Source organism: Amia ocellicauda, unplaced genomic scaffold (genome assembly GCF_036373705.1).
Source record: "Amia ocellicauda isolate fAmiCal2 unplaced genomic scaffold, fAmiCal2.hap1 HAP1_SCAFFOLD_126, whole genome shotgun sequence".
Taxonomy (NCBI): Eukaryota; Metazoa; Chordata; class Actinopteri; order Amiiformes; family Amiidae; genus Amia; species Amia ocellicauda.
Window position 1 is genome coordinate 123,653 of NW_027102691.1, and position 10,740 is coordinate 134,392.

The 10,740-nt window shown below is 47.5% G+C and overlaps 1 long non-coding RNA gene across 1 annotated transcript; it reads left to right on the forward strand.

Annotated features, from left to right (window-relative positions):
* The first annotated feature begins 411 nt into the window (after positions 1-411).
* LOC136722119 (uncharacterized) lies at positions 412-10,529 on the forward strand. The gene is made up of 3 exons (XR_010806220.1): positions 412-488; positions 9,283-9,637; positions 9,849-10,529. It is a non-coding gene; the product is annotated as an uncharacterized LOC136722119 (long non-coding RNA).
* The last annotated feature ends 211 nt before the right edge of the window (positions 10,530-10,740 follow it).

Sequence of the window (10,740 nt, forward strand, 5' to 3'; positions counted from 1 at the left end):
GTGTCTATGGTAATTCAACAGTCAAATCCGAAGTTAGGTTTCCGAAATCCTAATAAGAAATCAAGTGGGTTTTCGTTCGGTCAAGCAAAGCTAGTTATCTCAAGAAATGAAAACATTAGTAAAGAAATTAAAAACATGGCAGACTGGAAAGTCCTGAAGGACACAAAGCCTCATCAGCAGAGTACCCTGTGTACAAAAACAAACTAAGACAGGGAGATAGAAGAAGGAAGGGAGGGAAGAAAGGCAGATAATATTACTGCCTGAGCAGTATGAAAAAGACAACATACACAGAGCATACTCAATCACCTAGTAACATTTTAAACAATAATTCTAGGCACGTCTTAGTAATGGAAGAGCCACAAACAAATCTAAACCCCTACTAAAATATGGATCTCTCTTACAGGAGGAGCAAGACGCATTTGCTAATCCTTGGAGATAAAAATACATCTCTTTCACCTCTTCAGCAGGGAACCAGGAGCAGACAGAATGTAAGTACATGTGTGCATGTAAACCATGAAATGTAGTCTTCAAATGCTTGTCCTAAACAGAAACACATGCCTATATTGATTATCAGTATAAATGTGAAAGCAACTGCTACACCCCAGACAAACTAGTCCCTCCTTTAGTGCCGTGATATCCTCTTTGTCCACACTACTACCCATGCACTCGCAGTGATTGTAACAGCGTTCAACATTATTCTGGCCCTCTGACAATTAATGTCAATGTTCATGTCCTTCGCCCTTCTTTCGTTCAGAGTATTCTGTACTACCTATGCCATACCCTCCTAACACTCGTGTTGGTCTCGGAGATGGAGTTATGATAGCAGTCTGTGTGGGGGAATATGTAGATTCCCTTGATGAATTCATCCATGAATTCATTGGCAATGTAGACCTCCTTAGAGGTACTGTGTGACAGGGGACACAACACACCACTAGGCACTAGGTCACAACTACTACTGCCCTACCCTCTCATCATGAGGGAGACTCATGGCAGCAAATCGGCAGTGGGCATGAGTGTGACCCCCGTCTAATCAGGTGTGCAACCTGGAGTTCTCGACTATACCCACAGTGTTGGACTGAGCTGCTTCCAGTAGGCCACGGCACTAAACTGGGCCTCAGTGAGTGAAATGCGATTGTCTCAGGGGAAGAGGTGAAACGATGTTGAGTCTTAGCGTATCATTCTAGAATGATGAATAATATAATGCTGGATAATAGGATTGACCCTTGTGTAGTGTGGAGAGGCACAATCTCTCAGGCACAGAACTAACAAGTAGATCTCAAGCCAAGTCTCGACAGGCTTGTGGTCAGCATGTCTCATGTAGTGATATATGGTGTGAGCTATTGTGTATATTGTAGTGTGAGTGCATCTAATGTTTTGTTTCTGCTTCTGCCAACTCACAGAATCCCAGATCTGAAGTGTGTGCTATCCATTCTGCATACTCCCTTCTGTACCCACCTGTTGTGCTTGTGACTCGTGACAGTCTGCATTGAGCTGTATTTGATGGAATCGGTTCAGAACGCTCGCCAACCATTTGCATAGCGTCTCATGCATAAGACATGAAACATTCAAAGATTATATAGAAACATTACACAGTTATTACATTCATTATAAAGCACTTCTATGATGAGCGGTAGTTCCTGAAGTTTAGTTAGGCCTGATCATGTCCACTGCGCCTGAGGCAGAAGGTTGAAAAGCTGTCCTTCCATAGGCATTGAGATGTGTTCACTATAGTACTGGCTGGGAGCCACACATGGACACATATAACTGCAGGCAAAAAGGTGAATGGGATCAGGGTCTGTATTTTGCTAGGAATTCATTGGGAAGAGAGGTTGCTAGCACTTCATTCCCTTCGAGACCTCTCAGTGGTCTCTTTCCCTATAACAATTCAAAATGATTGATGATCTTCATGCTGGTGGTCACCAACCTGAAAATAAAAGTGTTAATGGGGTGACACCATGGTGTATCAAATCAAGGAGTGGGCACAATCTGAGCCAAGGCATCACTGCCTGCTAGATGGACATTACTGTTCAGAGTAGATAGCCGGGCATTAAAGTTATTTACCTTTGTCTCCCTCTGGCTCCTTCTGGGGCTCATTAAGCATTATCCTATCTCATTATTATTATTATTATTATTATTATTATTATTATTATTATTATTATTATTTCTTGGCAGACGCCCTTATCCAGGGCGTATTACAACATAAGTGCAAAACAAAGTACAAAAATACAGTTAAGTAAAAGGCATCAATCATTACAAATTCAATTTAACTAAAACATAGAAATTCAAAATATAATACATTTTACAAATTCAAATTTACAATTTACACAGGCATGTACAATAAGTGAGGTCCTACATGCTGGACGGTAAAAGCTAGGTGCTGTGAAGATGTAGGGTCACAGTCAAGGGCTACGGGAATGGGAGCAAGGAGGAAAACAAATCAAAAACACAAGAAGCATAATAAAACTGTGAAGTGCTATCTAGCAGGGATAGAGGACTAATATTACAAGTACTGTTGGAAAAGATGCGTCTTGAGTAAGCGCCGCAATGAGGTCAAGGACTCTGCTGTTTTGAATTCGGTGGGCAGGTCGTTCCACCATTTAGGGGCCAGGGATGAGAAGGAGCGGGCTCTGGAGGAAGGAGAGTGGAGAGGAGGTAGAGTTAGTCTTCTGGCGCTGGAGGAGCGCAGTGGTCTGGAGGGAATGTATGGAGAGACGAGTGTCCGAATGTAACTTGGTGCAGTGTGGTCGAGACAGCTGTAGGTGAGGGTCAATGTCTTGAACTGAATGCGTGCCGGTATCCGGAGCATGTGGAGGGAGCAGAGCAGTGGAGTAGCGTGTGCGAATTGTGGCAGAGAGAATACCAAACGAGCCGCAGAGTTCTGGATGAGCTGGAGCGGCGGGTAGTAGATGCAGGCAGGCCGGCCAGGAGGGAGTTGCAGTAGTCCAGGCGGGAGAGGACCAGTGACTGGACAAGCAGCTGAGTCGAGTAGTCAGTGAGGAAGGGGTGGATCCGGCGTATGTTGCTCAGGAAGAATCTGCAGGTGCGTGCCAGCGTGGTGATGTGCTGGGTGTAGGATAGCGCGGGATCGAGGGTGACTCCTAGATTTTTAGCGAAAGAAGAAGGAGAGATGTGGTGGATTCCAAGGGGATCGAGATGGGGAGGTCAGCAGAAGGTGAGGAAGAGTGGGGGAAAAACAGGAGATCCAATTTGGAGAGGTTGAGCTTGAGGTGGTGTGAGTGCATCCAGGTGGAAATAGCAGACAAGCAGGAAGAGATGCGAGAGGGGATGAGAGGGTCGGAAGAGGGAAAAGACAGGAAGATCTGGGCATCATCAGCGTAGAAGTGGTAGGAGAAACCATGGGATGCGATGAGGGGGCCCAGGGAGTGAGTGTAGAGAGAGAACAGGAGGGGGCCCAGGACGGAGCCTTGGGGAACGCCTGTGAGGAGAGGTTGGGGGGTGGATGAGGAGCCTCACCATGTCACTTGGTAGGACCAGTCACTGAGGTAGGAGGAGAACCAGGTGGGAGCAGTCCCGTGGACCCCCCGCTCAAGAGTCTTTGAGAGGAAGGGGAGTAGGGAGACAGGGCGATAGTTCTGAGGAGAGGTAGCGTCAAGGGTTGGTTTCTTGAGCAGTGGGATGACAGCAGCTTGTTTAAATGTAGAGGGGAAACAGCCAGAGAGGAGTGAGGAGTTGAGGAGGGAAGAGATGAAAGGGAGAAGATCAGGAGCGGTCGCTTGGAAGAGGCGAGAAGGGAGAGGGTCCAGGGCACACGTTGTAGGTTTGTGACGTAGGAGGAGAGCAGAAACTTCAGCATCTTAGAGAGGTGAGAATGAAGAAAAGGAAGCTTGATTGGTGGGAGGTTTGGGTGTAATGGGAGAGGAGGGTGGAGTATTGTTGAGCCTGTGGATGTCTGCAATCTTGGAGGAGAAGAAGGAGGCGAAATCATCAGCAGTGAGAGATGAGGGAGGTGGAGGGGGGGGCAAGCAGGGAGGAGAAAGTGAAGAAGAGTTTGTGGGGGTTGTTGACAGTGGATTTGAAGAGAGATTGGAAGTAAGACTTCTTGGCTGAGGTGAGTGAGGAGGAGAATGTGGACAGTAGAGAGTGGTAGACTTCGAGGGCAGCTGGGAGTTTGGTCCTTTTCCACTTCTGTTCGGCGGCGCGCAGACTAGTTTGGGTTGAGCGGAGAACAGCAGAGAGCCAAGGCTGAGGAGGGGAGGGACGGGCAGGACGAGACATGAGAGGACAGAGGGAGTCAAGGGAGGAGGTGAGGGAGGAGAACAAAGAGGAGGTAGCACAGTTGACAGATAGATGGGAAAAACAGTCAATGGAAGGTAAGAGGGTGAGGGCAGTGGAGGCAAGGGTGGAGGGGGAGACAGAGCGGAGATTACGGTGGAAGGTGACAGAGGGAGTGGGTGGAGTGGGGAGGGAGGGGAGGGAAAGAGAGAAGGAAATGCAGTGGTGGTCCGAGATGTCCATGGGTGTCACGGAGAGCATTGAAGGGGAGCAGCCTCTAGAGAAGATGAGGTCTAGCTGGGGGCCTGCCCTGTGAGTGGGGGGAGATGGGGAGAGAGAGAAGTTGAAAAAGTGAAGGAGAGGAAGAAATCCGGCACAGTGGGAAGGGTTGGAGAGGTGGATGTTGAAGTCTCCCAGGAGGATGGTAGGTGAGGACAGCGAGGGGAGGGAGGAGAGAAGAAAGTCGAGTTCATCCAGGAAGGAGGTGAGTGGACCAGGTGGACGGTAGAGAACTAGAAGGAAGAGGTTAGAGGGAGAGGTGATTTCCACTGCATGGAATTCAAAGCTGTGGGTTGAGATAGAGGAGAGAGAGGGGGGGACAGAGAAGAGGAGAGAAGGGGAGAGCAGGAGCCCTGTTCCTCCTCCCTGCCCAGTAAAACGAGGGGAGTGAGACAGGACGAACAGAGAGGATAATGCAGCAGGGGTGGTAGAGTTTTCTGGGGAGATCCATGTCTCGGCAATGTCGGCCTTGTTGGAAGCTGAGTGTCAGTTCCACAGGCCCCCAGAGAGTGGAATAGAGGGGAGGGAGGAGGAGGGGAGAGGCAGAGAGATGAGGTTGGAGGGATTAGGGAAACAATGGCGCACAGGTGCATGCCGAAAAGACGGAGAGAGCAGGACGGGAATCGGAGAGATCGTCATGGTTGTCTGTTGTTGCTGAGCAGCGTCTCGTCGCTGGAGTCCCCGCAGCTCGAGTCCCTGCCCTTTGGAGATGGGGCCCTTCGGAAGGGGGGCACTGAAGGCTGCTGGCGCTGACTGCTGGCACAGAGGTGTGGGGGGTGGTTAAATACGACACCTGTAACTAATTAGGACAGTGCACACCTGTGTTGCGTTGAATGACACAAGGCTGGTCAGGATGGCCCTCCCTCCCACGCAGGACTGCTAATAGCACAATTAATGGCCGCTTTATGTCTGAATACAGACAAAGACAGTGCCAGACACATGCAGTTACACTGAACAATAGCTCGTAGTAATGCTAAATTAATGCTAAATAAATGCTAAATAATTACAGTCTGCAGTTTAACGCTTCTGGTTTACAGAAAGTGTGTGTCGAGTGTGCTAAGTAAGTTGCTAAATTAACTAACAAACAGTCGCTGCTCTTACTACAATACAGTTGCAAGATATATAATTCATAGCTAAACAAGTAACCACGTAAACAATCAATGTAACTCTTAACTAAACTAGGAAACACGAGAGAAAAAAGCGATACTTAACTGTGGTGACTTAAGCGACTCCTCAGCTGGCTTGCCCGCGTGTCCAGTATATACATTGTGCAGAAGGCTGGTCTGTGGCCGTGTCCTAGCTGGGCTAGTGGAACAGAGGGCTGTTGCCGCTGTCCCCAATGCATGGCACTCAAGCTGATTCTCGCTAGCTCGCTGTGTGGATAGTTTATTGGACACCAGGTCTGTGACCCCGCTCTAGCTGTGAGCTAGTAGAGCAGTGAACCACTGATGCTGTCCATAGCGGCGGGCACTCGAGCTGCCTCTCGTGTATCGCTGTGTACATATTTAATTTGTTACAACATGGCAGAGCTGTCATTGCTCTGCTAATCAGCAGGTGTCAACTGTTCATGTGTTGCATGAGAGCTGACTTCTGCACCCCACAGTGTATATAGTTTGTTTATCACAACATGACCTACAGTGAGGGGAAAAAAGTATTTGGTCCCCTGCTGATTTTGTACGTTTGCCCACTGACAAAGAAATGATCAGTCTATAATTTTAATGGTAGGTGTATTTTAACAGTGAGAGACAGAATAACAACAAAAAAATCCTGAAAAACGCATTTCAAAAAAGTTATACATTGATTTGCATGTTAATGCCATAGCAACTGCTCCCCCCCACTGGAGCCTGCCCCCCCTGCCTGACGTCCCTGCAGTACGCGCCGCTAGGCAGAGATGAGGCAGAGATGAGGCAATCCTTGCCCTGAATAGCTGGATGGACCACACCTGCGCCCTCCTGTCTGCACAGGCAGCGCAAACAGCAGCCAAGACCCTGACCCCCCCACATCTCAAGTCTCCACTGCTGGCCCATGTACCATGGGATGTTGACGAGAGCCTCTCTGCCCTGTCTATGGACAAGGACAGCAGACAGGTAATCTGGGAGGAGGACCACCTGTTACTCGTGGGTTTGAAGTCAGAGGCGGAGCTCATGGAGGGGGAACCAGCCTTGTCCCCCCTACTCCATTGAGCAAAAACACTTCCCCTGTTCCTGTAAGTCAGGACCGGAAGTTTTGGACAGTGATCCAGAGGGCCGTGGACTGCTTGCAGATCCTCTGGCCCTCTGACCCTGCCCCCTCACACTCCAGGTTCAAAGAGAGACAGCGGTGGCGGCCGACCTGCTGGTCAATTTGATGCATCACAGCGCAAGGGCAACTGGACACTCCTTGGCAGCTATTGTGGCTGCACACCGCCAGCTCTGGCTGTCACAGGCAAGACGAGTAGATGCGCCCATATCGCCGGGCTTTACTTTAGGCCCCTCCATGAAGGAGATGCTGACAGGAAATTCCCAGGAGAGGGAACAGTCCCTGCAGCGAGCCAGGGTCTACCTGGTTACACCCTTGGCCCAGCCTTGCAGGCAGCCTTCAGCCTGTTCGAACCCCTTGTGTTGCCAGGGGCTCCATGTCTTCAATTATGCGCTGGCGCCAGAAAGAGTTGTCTCTATACACGTGTGTCTCTCCCTCTTCTGACTGAGAGCTCACCTCAGGATGTCCCCTTGCCAGAGGCTGCTGGGCCTCCTAGCGATAGCATCACAGACCCTCCTCCTCAACCTCCTCCGATTGAGGATGCTGCCGCGGTGGTTCGAGTCTTTACAGATGAATCTTCACCGCGATTATGCACGCCGAGTCACAGTCACTCCGGCGTGCTGGAAGGCGCTCCGTTGGTGGTGGAGCCCTCACAATTTGACCCTCGGTGTGCCCATGTGGCCAGTCTACCACCGAGCAGTTATGATGACAGATGCCTCCAAGCAGGGTTGGGGAGCAGTCTGCGATGGACGTGGAGTCCGAGACAGATGGACGGAGCCTAGCCAACACAATAGCGGACCTCCTCTCTCGTGGAGGCCCCCCGGTCTTGGAATGGCGCCTCCACCCATCTGTGGTACAGCAACTGTGGAGCTGGTTCGGCAGGGCGGACGTGGATCTCTGCCTCGGCACACTCCGCACTCTGCCCACTATGGTTCTCCATCCAAGACCCCTCAGGAACCCTAGGGATCGATGCATTAGCCCACATGTGGCCGCGCTGTCTCCTTTACATGTTCCCACCATTCCCCCTTCTCCCAGTGGTCCTGGAGAAGGTCAGGAGAGAACGAGAAACAGTTCTGCTGATAGCCTAATTTTTCTAATACAATCACTCTTTCAACATATCTACCATATTACCAACAGTGACATTTTTTTCTAGGAAATCCAGTGCCCTCCATTGTCTCCCCAGATCCACTCACTCACTCTCCTCCACTGTGACAGCAACATCATCACAAGGACAACAGGCCCATCCTTTCACACCCACAGATTCTAACATGCCTTTCAAGAGATGGCATATGAGGAATTATACCATTCTACAACCACATCTCTACAACACAGGTTCACAACACACCGTTTCACAACATACTGTAGCTTCATCCACTGTCTAAAACATTGACCACATTTCACATGCAGCAAACGGTAATGTCACGTGGGGTGACAAGGCTCTGTATTATAATTTTATTTATAAAGTGGTTTCTTTTTTTTCCTTTGTGGAAAAGGTAGAGAGATCTGAAGGCAAGGTGGATGGAATAAAAGCCGTCCAATAAATCCTTTGTTAATGTGCAAAGAGTTCTTACAAACAGTGCAGCACTCCACACAGGAAGATGAACGCAGTAGAAAATAACAACAACAAAATAAATAGTCTTGTCCTAAAAAATGGACTTCCTTTGAATTGGAGATATTTAAAAAGTGACATAGTGCATAGTCCTCCTGTGCAGGTCCTCCCACTTTGGGTTCACCATCACTCTAAATAAACAAACAGACATTTTCTGGCCAGAAATAAACATACAAACAAACACTTTAAATAAAGTTATCAAAATTAATTTTCCACAATTACATATTTATCATATCACAACATCTCTTAATACTTTAAACACAGAAAAGAAAACCTTACTTTAATGTTATGTAGGTGATACCTTCATAAGAGTGTTTAGTGCGCTGCTGCCTGTCCTATAAGGTGACATCACGCAGCTGCCATGAGTGCCAACACACGCACGCACATGCACGCACACAAAGATACTGCATAGCGCTTACTTCAATTACACAAACAAATGCATGTAATTACTTTATACCAGTTAGCACTGGACAAATACACAGTGATATTAGCATTGTATTCAAACCAAGGAATCACTGAACCTTCAATAACATTTCAACACGCATTTACACTTCCCCTCAAACTGCAATCGCCGATCTTCCTCTCCATTCAAATTCAAGAACGAACGGAGCGCAATAGGTACGACTTGGATGTATATGTATATAAAACGGTTACAGATATAAACAACTTAATCAAACTTTTCCCTTTCCCCCCTCGCTATGCCGCTGTAGATCTTCCTCTGATTATTATTTAAATGCAGATCATTATAGCCACATTTGTGATGAGTACCCGCGTTGATTGATGTGATTTTATTTATTATTATTATTATTGCCATTGTTCTCATTGATTATCACTATTCACGTGTGGTTTTAATTGATTGGTTTATTGGTTCATTATTATTCACTGCTTGCTGTTTAATCACATTGTTTTCCTTTTTAATTTAGCTAAATTGCCAAATGTTGCACACCTGCCTCAGATCAAAGAGAATCGCTGCTCAAATCAAATCTCTATCACCCGAGCTCCCAGCTCTAATGAGGGGTGAGGGGAATTAAAAGACTGCCTGAGCCAGAGAGGAGATTCAATCGTGGGATTCATGTTAGTTACAAGGAGGAGTGTGGAGAGACACAGAAGGCTGAGTCTTTTGAGAAAGATTTTGTGGACTCGTATTAAGGCGATTTTCAAAGCCGCGGACGGAAGATCCCAGCGTGGAGTGTGTCAGAGACTGCTAAGGGGGATAAGGATGTATCTGAAGACAAGCAGTGCCAGAGATGGGGAGACAGACTCCATAACCTGACATAAGTATATGATAAATGCTATGAGAGCATAACATGCATTGTTTATTAAGAATCTGTTGATTATACTGTATTACCTGCTGCCCTGCAGTCCCTGCTGTAACCTGCCATTTGGTGCACTAGCCTGGAGATCTGAAATAAACCAGAAAGGAAAGGAAATATTCAGCTGAATTGAATCACAGTAATAGCACATCAGTAACTGCAACATTTACCTGCAGATCTATTGGGAGTGGTGGTGCAGGAGCCTCCCCCCCTGGTCCCAGTGAAGGTGTTTCGAGCATACCTGGAGGGAAAGAGTGCTGACCTGCTGGACTGTAGGGCTGAAAGAGAGAGACAATAAACGGATTTCCCTAAGCAGAACTCCACAGGGAGAAGATTCCACAGACATGAGCAACCAAATAATTGCAGGATTTGTTCTGTGTTATACTAATCGACAAATGAAGCATAGGTTTTATTAGATTCGTTTTTAGTTTTCTTTGTTATTGTTAGATTAGGGAAAATAGTTTTAGGATATTTCAGGATTTTTTATAATACTGTGTGTGTCTATGCCAGTAGGGCAGTCAAAGGCAGTAAAAATGTGTATTGTGGGTGGGCGGGTCAGTTCGGGGACCCTGTTTGTCTGTGTGGGTGTGCATGAGTGTGTATGTGTGTTGCATGTGTGGTGTTATTGTGTTGGGCTAGGGAGGGATGTTAGTGGGTTAACAGTGTTTGTGTGGCTCCCCTGTTTCCGGGTGGTATAGCTGGAGAGTGATAATTGGACATGTGGGAGTCACCTGACGGGGATATATAGAGGTGTGGTGCCACGCCACTCAGGGAGTCAAGTTGGAGTTTACTAAGGAGTCAGACCTGTATGTGTTATAATCTGAATGGAAAAAGGGGGAAAGTGGAAGTACCTCTGAGAGAAGATTTAATAAATGACAGTTTTGTTTTGGAAAACTCTGCTTCGAGTGACTTAATTTCCACAGCGACCAAAACAGGCAAGGTTGCTGTAAAGTATGCTACTCATAACTGTTGTATTTAGTAACTGCAAACTGGCTTTTATTTAACTCGCCATTGGAACATGCTGTACTACAAATGCCATCTTTTTACTCCTTTTCGTTCCTCCTTTTT